Genomic DNA, 12657 nt, shown 5'->3' with positions numbered 1-12657 from the left:
CTTTAAAATCAAAACATCACACTGTTGTTGGCACTGGCCAAGTGCCTCGGGCTTTTAAATAATGACACTGTTTGGAGGGGAGAAAGGTGGTTTCTTTACTCATCATATACTTGTGTTCTACTAACAGTTCCTTTTCTCTAAGCTTTCTCTGAAAATCTTTTGGAGCTCACACATCAAGTGCTGTTGCATTGCAGCAGATTTCTCTTGGAGGGAATAAAGGTCGGATGAGGTTCTTTTAGAAAGAAAGCATTGTCACTTCCTTTGGCCGCAGGATCTTCTCTGTCATTTCAGCTGTGGTGTGACCATTAACTGCTGAGATCAGAGGAGCACACTATTAATTGCTGCTTGTCTCCCTGACACTAGCCAGGGCTGCAAAGGTTAATTGCTCCATCTTAAGATAGAGTCAGCATCTGCTGATGCCAGCAGTTAACATTAGTCCTATAACACAACCTTGCTATCTTTTTTTCTTGGCTAAGATGAAATAAAATGACAGTTGGTGTCTAAAACAAAATGTTCAGGCAACTTTTTCTGTTATAAGCAGTTACTGGCTGTGTCTCTCAGGCAAAATAATGAACTAACACAAGTGTGATCTTGATCTTTCAAAGAAACAGGAAGCTTTTCCAAACCAAGGTTGGATCAAGATGAATTATTTTCATAATCGTTGGTGTGACCACTCTTACTACCACAAAGATTTCTAAAGCCTTACTATTTCTGAAGGTCTAATCAGCAAAATAAGGAACGAGTGAGCTCTGCACTGGTAATTGGAGAGACACGAGCATTTCAGGGTGTTTCTACGCTGCAGTGGGAGATGCACAGTGCTGCCAGCAAGCTAATGCCTCTCGCCTGTCCTGCCCTAAGCCTGCTCTGGGGCTCAGCAAGTGATGGACAACTTTTCAGGCTCAGTGCACAGTAGAAGACAGGAACAAGATAACACCACACATAATCTAATACCATTTGTAATCAGAGATTTGGGCTATTAGGAAGGCAAGGAATGGGTGAAGCAGAAATTAAGAAAGCGAAACACCACAGAATAACAAGAAAAAGAATGACTAGTAGATACATTTTAAAGAAGATATGTCTGTTAGTTTCCTTTATATAATTAGATGGGCATGACTCTGGGCCAGACTGCTGCCAGGTACGTGAAGACCCCTTTCTGCAGGGTTGGCATCTTTTATTTATCTCTGTACCCTCAGGGCAGTTTGGGATGGGAGGAAAGGGTAACATCCCAAAGCACCAGTGACTTTCCCCAGGAGGAACCAATAGTGGAGCGAGAGCCTTCACACGTCAGTCACTGTGGCACACTCCTTGTCACCTTCCCCGAGCACCGCGTAGCAGCTCCTACGGCTAATTGTGGCTATCTGCTCTCCCACTACGCAAGTGCTCCATCACACTCTGATATACGTTAAAACATGTGGTATCACTAGCAAGAGAGACACTTTCTATTTGCAAGCAAGGAAAACCAAGGGAATTCCTTCCCGTACAGGGGATCCTGTAGCTCTGTCAGGGAACTGGACATGACATGAGAGGTGGATGGGACTTGCCTGCGTGTAAAAGGCTGGCAAAGCAAGCATTTGCAGGCTGTGGCCGCTGTGCTGCACAGAGCCATCTCATGCTCCAGCAGTCGTACCTGCTGCAGCTTCCCGAATTTTGGCCTGTGGGGATCTGAAAAGGCTTGGAAAGGCTACAGAAATGTCCCACACAAATTTAGCACACAGCAGCTTTTCTACATAACCTGTTCCCTGCTTGCTGTTCTGTTTGTTCTGCACAAGCTACTCCACACAACCACATACCCAACCAGCAGTCCCTCTTGCTGTACGTCTCTTGTGACTGCCTGTGCACCAGCTGGTCTGTGCAAAGCTCTTCCACACGGCTTCTTTCCACAGCGGCTGTTTCCACTTCTGCATTTTGCCCTCTGCAGCAGCTGCTCTGTTTGCTCTTCTCCACTGGTTTTGCACCAGCTATTCTGTACCACCGCATATCCCAGCCGGCAGTCTCACACGCTCTTAGTTTGGTTTTGACTGCTTGTTTCTTGCATGAGGCTTTGTTTGTTTAGTAAGAAATCCAGAAGAAAGAGGAATTTATATTTTTCCTTCCTAAGCTCTGAAGTCTGGACTGCTGTGCTGAGCATTTCAAGTCCATAGCATAATACCAGGGCAGTGAGTTGATGGAAAGTTTATTTAACCACAAGACACTGCAGGATATAGAAGGTGATGCTGCCTCTGTTTAGGCACCACCAGCCAGGAACTGGTGTTCAAAGACATGTAAGGTTGAGAGCTTATCCCAGAGACTATGTATGGACAGTATGGGTACGCTTTCTGTACCCACATATAGGATTAAATTCTCAGGCTTGCTTTGAAGTAGAAAGAAGACTTAAAAAGGGAAGGGAAAGGGGGTGTAGCATGTTTATTTTATTTTATTCCCCTTATTTACTTGGGTTTCTGTAATCTTCATTTAACTGGACATGCCTGGGGAAAACATGCAGGTCTCTGTTTGTTCCCATCCCTCTTCCCACAGTAGGAGACTATTTTTGCAACTTCGGTGTTCCGCAAACAGTAGATTTGGTCTTTTATCCAGACCTTCCAAGTGCATGTGTCAGCAGGCACAGCTTTGTGGGGTTTCACTGTAGAAGAACATTCCAGGTCATGCCATGGGGTGTAAACCTCTGCAGAAAGAGAACCACCAGCAGTTAAGGCAAAGTTGCTTAGAAGGTCTTACTGGCTGGTCCAATTCTTTATCTTCTGTCAAACATGCAAGGAAATGTTATATTGCATTTGTCTACTAAAAATGCTCAACAGTATATTCAGTAGTGAACTACTGCTTGCGGAGCACGGGGCATGGGTACAGGGATGGAGCTTCAGACTGCAACAATCACAAACAAAAATAGAGAAAAACGATATTTATTTTTTCTCTTTTGATTTTTATCCTCTGGGAAGAAAGGTCAGACAGAGCAGGTCTCTTCTCCATCCTCCCTTCCTCTTCCCCTCCCTTTCTGTCAAAAGGCTCCCCCGGAGACTGTGAGAATATGTCAATGTTAAACAGCATTTTCCCTGTAAAGATCTCTGGAGAATAACAGAAGCAACTGCTTGCTCTTTCTTTCTTCAACAAACACTGGCCAGGCCCTCACGAACAGCCAACTGAGGCATAGTCAGGAAAAAACAAGTTCTTAGAGGAAGCAGTCGCCAAGGAAAATAATTGGGCAGCACAAGGGCTTTGGTGACGCAGCTGCACAGCTGCTAAGTTCAATGACTTTTCGATTGCCTCCATCTGAAGTAGTGTTCCACTATAAAATGATCTTCTGCCTCTGTAACTCTAAATAGCCGGGCATGATGATTTGCTGCTTGAAATTCCAGAAGCAGCTTGGGAAAAATAAAAAACAAAACAAAACAAAACCCTAACAACTAACCCAACACACAAGAACACAAGAAGCCTTCAACTGTCTTCTCTGTGGAATCCTAAATGTCTAAGAGAGACTGAGAAGCTAGAGGGTGTAGTGGTAATGCTTTTGATGATGACTTTCTAACATCTTGGTTGGTCAAGATGTGCAGCGCTATAGCAGTAGAGCCAACTGGTCTGTCCTTCTGTGGGAGGAAATACACCTCAGGGCTGGAGTCGCATGGACTTCCAGTCGTTTCATCTCGGGTACCTGTCTAGATGTCCCCTTGCATCAAGGAAAAGAAACACTAACCTTCCTCTTTTCAGAAAGTAGAGGTTCAAAACAACAACAAAAGTGGTATCCTAAAAATATTTACTATAAATCCTACTTCCTGTAAAGAGGGCCTCAGGTGTCCAGAATTGATGTAAACATCTGTGCTGTACAGATCCCAAGTTAGGTGAGATGACTTTCAACCCCACAATCTTAAGACGGTTTCAGAATAATGGAGGTTTTACCTTTGGTAACTAACTAAATTTCAATCCTAATTTTGAATGGATTAAAAAATCTCAACTTTGTCTCATGTTCAGCAGAAGTCATCCGTAAAGTTCTGAGGCAGAGGGAGAAATTAACTCTTTCTGAGTGCAGTAATACATGATATTTCATAGTATTGTCTAGGTTTATCTGCAGGAGCATGGTGTTTTTCAAAGGCAGGAAAATAATGGATCCTGCCTCACTCAGGTGTCAAGCTCACTACACCATGATGTGCCTACTACAGCCACCTTCCAGAAGTTATCTGATCAGAGTTTAAAATGCATTAATTACACTTGCCTTTCTGCACGTTTTTCCTCTGAAGCTGTTTCTTTCCCTTCTATAAATCCAGATGCAAGGAACATAGGAAAATACACCTAAACCACCAAAAATGCTCCCAAATACGTTTTTTATGTACACAGGAATATCTGAGCTTGAGCGTCCATCATGCTGGTAGTCTTTGTGGTTAGACACCAGTACTCTCTTTCCCACTGCAAGTTAAGCAGGTCAACTTCTGCAAGCTGTATATCCCACTGAAAAACTAATTATTGCTTACATTGGGAGTGTAATGCTGACAGTTGTGCCTCTACAGAAAGACTTCAGCATCTGAAATGTTACTCCTCTGGGATTAAATATTGCCACTCTGGTGTACTAAAATATTGCCGTTCTGGCCCATAAATCTTACAATGAAATCCCCCTTTAGGGAAAAGCAGAGAAAATTTTGTGGCAGATTAAGGGAGTTCTGCTGTTTTGAAAACCTCTTAACAGCTTCTCAGTGGTTTGAGATGTCAGATGTTATATGAAGAGAAGAAATCAGTGTACAGATTTTGAGGAAGTAAGTGATGAGAGGTGCAGTGATAAATATATACCATTGTTTCCCATTTTTTTTCCCCTGATAGGTCTGTATATATCGTCTATGTTTTTGCTGGTTTTGTTGCAGTAAATTTTCTGAGTGCTTTGGAAATTTTTTTAGGGAAAAGTTCTCTGATTCCTTGCTAATCAATATTATTAGTGTTATTAGTATGAGGCTAAAAACCACGAACAGAAATTGAACATGGTATGGAAGGAGAGAGAGCTGCTATTTTGGTTTTGTTCTTGTTTTTTCACTTCACATCTGTACCGGCAGCTGCAGAAAAAGAAAGACACATGAGTAAATCCTGGCAAATTGAAAAAGAGCAGCCTCTGAAAGCAGCCTGGCAAACTTCTGTAAATCACCACCACCCCTTTAAAGTAAAGCAAGCTTTTCTCCAGCTTAGTTATACCACTGAAGCAATTTAATATTTGTGTTGAAAAGAAAAATAATATTCTACGCATTTTGCACTGGCAGGCATTACATATTTGCCTTAACTTGGAACAATATTTGCAAAACTTACTTTTTGAACTGTTTTACCCCCAAACATGGTAGGTAATTAAATAAAACCAGTATTTTCTTAAGAGAAATGTGAAGCTTGTCTAAGATTATTTTTAAATGGTCAGTATTTTCATAACACAACATTTGACCCAACAGAGTCAGTTCTAATGCTGTCAATCCTAGTGGCATGGAGTCAGGTTCTGAAATCAAAGACTAAGAAATAGAGCTTCTATAATAAAATACCTGAAAGTTAGCTTCTCAGCTGGCAAAGCCCTTCCGTGGACTTGGGTAGATTTCTGTAATTCTGCTGGCTGCTGCAGATCAGGCATACATTTGCCTCTACATGTAACTGTGAAGGTTGTGAGAGTTTGCAGCAGTTGCTATGAATTACAACAGCTGCGGAGAAGTTATCTCCCCCAGCCTGCTGGTAGCAAAGACCTTCCTCATCTACCTTCATCTCACCAGTTTTGAGAACATGCTTCTGCAGATGATAAATCAGCATAAAATTATTTCCTGTTCTCCAGAAAACTCTGATCCCCGCTTAATGACACCTCCATTCGTCTTCTAACATGTAAAAATTTGTTACCGTTATCATTTTGTTCAGGTCAGTGAAGTCTGGGGGGTAAAGGCAAAGAGATGCTTAAGCTTTAGAAGGTCAGTGAGGTAGCAAGGAGTGGTGCAGTCCAAAAATCTTTGATTTTGACCAAAAGGACACATTTTCATTCTGCACGTGCAGTATGGGCTTATAGTCACATATGCACCCTATGTGAAATCAAACTCTGTGGTCCATTTTTTTTTACAGAAAAAAATTAAAAGGAAGGAAGAAGTCAAAGTGAAAAACGAGCTACGCACAATCCCGCATTCGCTATTAGCATGGAGGAAGAAGAAGAAGAGAAAGGCAATCATGGCCTGAAGTGTCAGCTAGCTCCTCCTGGAGTTAGGAGTGGATGGGTGATTCAGAGGTTTATTTAACTGTCTGTGTCTTTATACAGTCCCACTTCCATGGCATTTGAGGTCCAGGTTCTCCAGAAGATGTATGCGGTATACCATGAATACCTTATAGATTACGTGATTCGCCCTGTGTGGCTATACCATGAATACCTTATAGATGAGATGATTCGCTGTGTGTGGCTCATGGGTACTACATTTCCTAGAGACTGACCATAAGACAAAATTTATATGTGTGTGGCAATATCTGACACCACAGCACTGGTTTGTGTCCTGATTGAGGGGAGAAAAAGTCAGAATGTAAACATCTTTCTTGGAGGCAAGATTTCCCACAAGTTCATCTTGACGCTTCCAATCACACTGACACATTTTGATATTCAGTTATTTCCCTAAAAACACAGCAGCAGCTCAGCCAGAAATAAAATAATTTACATCACAGATAACCTGAATTCAAGGTAGGGGAGCGAGGTGACATTTTTATTTCACATATTATAAAGCACAGAAATTTGTTATCAAGAAGAAGCTATATCCAAATCCCACTTTCTGTGTAAGTAGTAGGTAAAGAAATCTTACCAATATGTGGCAAGCAAAAGACAACCACTGGAAGCATATTTTGACATTATACACAAGTTGTCAGATTTTTAATGGCAGCTATATATTAATAATAAGGAAAAAAATGCAGTTTCACTCTGTAGTAAGAGTTTGAAGCTAAAATCACAACACTCCCAGAATCTGCTTCATGTCTAGTTTTTAAATTTATACAAAATAAGAAAGAGCTGCATGAAATTAAATCTTCCTCCTTAACGATGTGTAGCAGAAGTCTTTCTGCTGTTAGTACCAAAAATACTTCAGCGCATTCTCACTGATAATTCCCCACCTCTATTTGTGCCAACATTAACAAATAGAAAGTCATATTGATTGTAATGTACTACACAGGGCAGGTTTGGTTTAGACTGAAATTCTCCTCTAAAAACAGAAAAGAAAAACCCACTCAGTGTGCTATTTAACTTTCTTTTTGTGTGTGTGCGCAGAGATTAGGGGAATTAGAAAAGGGGGTCTTAGCGGCAGAGAGGGTGTTTTGGGTTAAACCCAAGATCTAATCCCATGGCTATAGCAATAGTATTTTGAAAAATCATTTTTCAGCTGCTATGGTAAATGTTTCTAAAAACAGAGGAGAGGTTTACAGTCTGTTACAACAATGAATCAAAATAACTCTGCTCATTTTCCATGTTAAGTCTCAAGAGTCTTCGTAAACACCACGTTTGCTCATTTGAAACAGGAGAATGATTGACAATGTAATGCAACCAAAAACCTGAAAGAGAAAACAGGTAGATTAATTATCCATTAAATTAATACTCATCTGCTCCACAGAGTTCCACTCACTGGAGCTGAGTCTGCTTAACAAATAAGCTGTCCATGGGTCTAGCACAAGTATGCCATAGAAACCCAGGGTCTGATCCTAAAACCTGTGAAGGAAAACATATGCTTGAAGTTAAGCACACGCTTAATGTATTGGTGAACACTGAAACCTGGTCTGTGCCGGAATTCTCATGATGTGAATATTAAAACATCCCTCCAAATCTCTGCAAGTGAGTGATCGCATTTTGCCAGTCCAACACATATTTCATCTGCCATTGGTAACAAGTCTGTAGTAGCCCTTACCTTATGAGTGATGAATACATAGCACACACACCTTATTAACTCCGGGTTATATATAATATAAAACATACACTATGCATTCACATGTGTTCATTTTGCATGCACACGTATAACATACGGAAGGGGAAATGAATATAAATAAGAATATATAAATTGTAGAAGTATTTACCAAGGAAATGCAAAGATGAATGATGAATTCTGTGGCTAGCAGACATTAACAAAGCTGACCCTGGGAACTTGAAAAGAGTTGTCCTTACCCTTGATCAGTTAAAAACTCTCATGGAAGTATTGGCAATAATGCAGAAAAAATCATCTAACAGATATTTTCTTCTGTGATTAGTACAGAGGTATTATCAAATGAGATAATCATAGAATCATTTAGGTTGGAAAAGACACTTAAGATATCGAGTCCAACCATAAAACTAACACTGCCAAGTCCACCAACAAGCTGTGTCCCTGAGCAGACATATTTTAAATACCCCAGGAATGGTGACTCAACCACTTCCCTGGACAGCCTGTGCCAGTGCCTGACCACCATTTTTCAGTGAAGCCATTTTTCCTAATATCCAATATAAACCTCCCCTGGCACAGTTCGAGGCTGTTTCCTCTTGTCCTAGCATTTGTTTGAAGGCCTCCCCTGAGCCTCCTCTTCTCCAGGCTAAACACCCCCAGTTCCCTCAGCCGGACTTATGTTCCAGACCCTTCCCCAGGTCTGCTGCCCTTCTCTGGACACGCTTCAGCACCTCCATGTCTGTCTTGCAGTGAGGGGCCCAAAACTGAACCCAGGATTCGAGGTGCACCCTCACCAGTGCCCAGTACAGGGGGACAATCCCTGTCCGGGTCCTGCTGGCCAAACTGTCCCTGATGCAGGCCCAGTACCAAGCCCTGGGGAACCCCACTTGTGACCGGCTGCCAACCGGATTTAACTCCATTCTCCACAACTCTTTGGGCACAGCCATCCAGCCAGTTCTTTACCCAGCGCAGAGCACACCCATCCAAGCCATGAGCAGCCAGTTTCTCCAGGAGAATGCTGTGGGAAACAGTGTCAAAGGCTTTACCAGAGTCCAGGTAGACAACGTGCACAGCGTTTTCCTCACCCACTAAGCGTGTGCCCTCGTCATAGGGGGAGATCAGGTCAGTCAAGCAGGACCTGATGTGATAATCATGAAATACGATAATGATGAAATACTTGACAGTTTCACAGGAGCTGAGGAGGAAGTTAGACAAATGTATCTAGAACCAGGCTTTTTTTTCTTTTTTTCTTTTCTCTTTTTCCTTTTTTCTTTTTCCTTTTTTTTGGCTTTCTTTTCTCCTTCATTATTTTATCAGCAGGTTCAGATAACTTGTAGCTGTTTTAAAAACTGTCTAAACTGTCAAATAGTTGATGTTAACTTTCTGTAAACCTTAGAACTGTGGTGATGCTACATGAATAGCTCCAAGTGAGACTGGAAAATCTCTGACATTTTTAAGGGTTTCTAATTGATGAACATATAAATAAGTGTCAAAGGGTAGATTCTGATGGGATTTTTAAGTCATGATAATAAGTTTTCAGCTGATAAAATGAGTTGAAATTGGAAATGATAAACTGATCCAAATGTCTGAAAAAAAAGGATGATTTTGCTTGCATTTTGTGCAGACCACAGGAATGAGAGTCCCATGGCAGTAAGAGGGAGAGGGAGGGGGTGGCTGTGGTAAATAAACCCTGACTTTAATACAGATAAAATGTTTTCTGCAGCTTATTTAAAAAGTAGGAGAGTGCAATTCATATCAGTTCCAGACTGTGATTGATGCTGAACTAGTTGTTCCATTCCTACTCTGCTTCAGTGTCTGCATTCATTAAAGGTAGCTGGTAACAATTCTTAACATGAAGCACTCAGAAATCAAATTGTAAATGTTGTCTCTATGTGATTTTTTTTAACAAAGAGACTCAATGAGCCTGTGTGGTCTGCAAGAAGAAAGGTGTCTAAATGGACATTGCCTAGATGTTCAGTCACTTCACTGAAACCTTAATTCATGACTGTGAATATGTGCCTTTATAGATGACTGAATTCAGTTTCTCAGTAGGGTAAAGGCAATGTGCCCAGTTGCTCAGGGTGATGTCTCTAAGCATCCTAATGTTTAATTTGAACCGACTTTCAGCTGACTCTTTAAATTTCAATTTTTTTTTTTTTTAATCTTGATAACTCATCATTCATTTGCCAACATGTTTTATTTTCCTGGCTCAAGTACATACTCTATGTTTCCCCTTTTCCAGTATAAATTTTGGTGTGGGTATTTTTTGTTGGGTATTTTGTTTTTTTTTTCTTTCTTTTATATAGTTTTTCTTTGTGTGTCAAGTCTCAACTAGAAAATTCTAGTAGAATATTAAGGTTCTTATAACTTAAAAACAGAATAGTAACAATCAAATTGAAGTATCCCTTAGAACATTTTTTTTCTTAACCTTTGTAAACTGATGCCATACTCTGTCTCATAGAAAAAACTTTAGTCAAACAAGATTAATTCAGTCTTGACTGAAAATCTTCCACTGTCTTGTAACCTTTTTGAGATGAAATGTCCAGTGCTTGAATCCAAACTGGGAGAAGTCAAAGGGCAAGGATACCCTCCATTTTTATAGGATTTGGAGGAAAACAAAATCCCAAATGAAATTTTCTTCCAATGGAAAACAGTTTGTCAAATGTGACCTTCTGTTCTCTTCATTATACAATATGAAATATTCGAAATTATGAAATGCATTTTCATTAATATTTAGACATATAGCCTAATTAATCTGATGTGCTGTCATGTAAGACAAAAACATGGTAGCAAGTAAGTGCAGGTTCTTGAAGACCATGGTGTTCCTCATGTCTATAAGATGTAAGTATTGCTTGAAAGGTGTTGCATCTCCCAAACTGTTTTTAACCAGGTGAAGTCAGCCCATGGCCAGTAGCTAACTGACCTGACCGATTGCTGTGGAGTAATGTGTTATTGTGCAACAGTTATGCCTGTGTTGACAGACCTTATCATGATGACAGCAGACAATTGTCTGAAAAGGTTGGGTTTTTTTTGAAAACAGCCTTTTTTATCAGCCACCTGCAAACTAACTCAGCATTTGAACAATCAGGAACAGGAAAAATCCCTATAAACATCTTTACACGTTAACAATGCATTTCATTCTGAAAGGTTTGAAACATCTGGGAGCTGTTGGAGCGTTCGCACTGTGAAAAGCAGCTGACAGTTTTAAGGTGCGCTAGGAGCGGCTAACTACGGTCACCTGTCAGCCTCCTCGTAAATCTGTTACCAAGCAGAATATGCAGAGACTGGCTGGTATTCTCTATCTTTATGCATGGAATAACATAGCAGCAGGTGACTTCAATATATGGCAAGTAATTTGGGCATGTTATACAGTATAAACTCATCAGACAATTTTTTTTTGATACTGGCAAGGCTTCTGAGGAAGCTAGTTTTGAGGAGGAAAATAGAAGACAAGATTTATTCTATTTTCCTTGATTCCTCAAGATTCAAGAAAGCCTCCAGCCTTTCTGCTACTAAACTGTTCAGAAGACCCATCAGGCACCATACTAAAGCTGTATGTTATGTGCCTCACCACTTAGGTTATGTCGTCAAATTAAATAGCTTCTCTCTTTGTGATCTGTGTCTTTCCACTCCCACCCATTGCTTTTTGCCAATTTGTCTTTTCCAGATAGTTGCAACAGGCAAGCTTGGGGAAAAGTCAGCCAAAGAAAGGAATGGTTTAAGAACAGAAAAGCCCGAGTTTTTAACAAGAGTTCCTACATTGTTATTGTCTGTATGCAGGATTGTAAATCAGAGAGGGGGATGTAGTAGGGCAAGATGTATTCATTAGCTTATCATGAAGTCATACTAAATAATAAATCTTCATTATAACATGGAAAATAGTTATTTTATCTGCATAAGCTTTTATTTTTGTGGAAAAAAAATTATCTGATAAACATTGATAAACTCTATTTTCAGTGGTGATACTGAGAAGCAGTATGAAGAAAGCAAAGACTAAACACCAGTCAATCACTTTCTTCTTTGTTGCAAATATGGACAAGGTACTAGTCTTCGTGATTACAATTACAAGCTGCTGAGAACTGGACTAAAAGCAACAAACTCCTTTTGCATTTGTCATGAACCAGCTACAGTTTTATGTGAAGGGGTGACCTGGATTTAAGCCAAGTGGCCAGCTGGAAAATATTCAGCCAGTTTTAGGGTCTGTATAAATTACAGTGTTGACTCCTTATGAAGAAACAAAGCTAAAAGTGTTCAGATCCCTCCAAAACATTGTAAGAATCAAATTGCAGTCAGAGCAAAACAAATGGAGGACAGTTCTATTCTATTCTATTCTATTCTATTCTATTCTATTCTATTCTATTCTATTCTATTCTATTCTATTCTATTCTATTCTATTCTATTCTATTCTATTCTATTCTATTCTATTCTATTCTAATTTTTATCCTATCCTATCCTATCCTATCCTATTCCCTGATGTATCCTGTCCTGTCCTATTCTTAATGTACTAATAAACAAATATGTGACTATGTGGTCATGAGGTTTTTCTCTCTGATACTCTTCTCAAGGAGTGCATAGAGTCAGTAAAAGTAATATGACTATGTAATGGTCTGTAGTTTTTAGCTAAATAAAACAGAGTATGTTTAACCTCTAAGAAAATGTTGCCCTCAAATCAGAGGAGTTATGCCTTGATCAGGATGAATTCCAGAACAGCTTAGGTGTTTCCTGAATTTTAAATATACTGAACTCAGTTATTAACCATTGTGGAATAAAGTGATTAGAACCTCAA

Source organism: Eurypyga helias, unplaced genomic scaffold (assembly GCF_000690775.1).
Source record: "Eurypyga helias isolate BGI_N326 unplaced genomic scaffold, ASM69077v1 scaffold8321, whole genome shotgun sequence".
Classification (NCBI taxonomy): domain Eukaryota; kingdom Metazoa; phylum Chordata; class Aves; order Eurypygiformes; family Eurypygidae; genus Eurypyga; species Eurypyga helias.
This window is presented reverse-complemented; position numbering follows the sequence as displayed.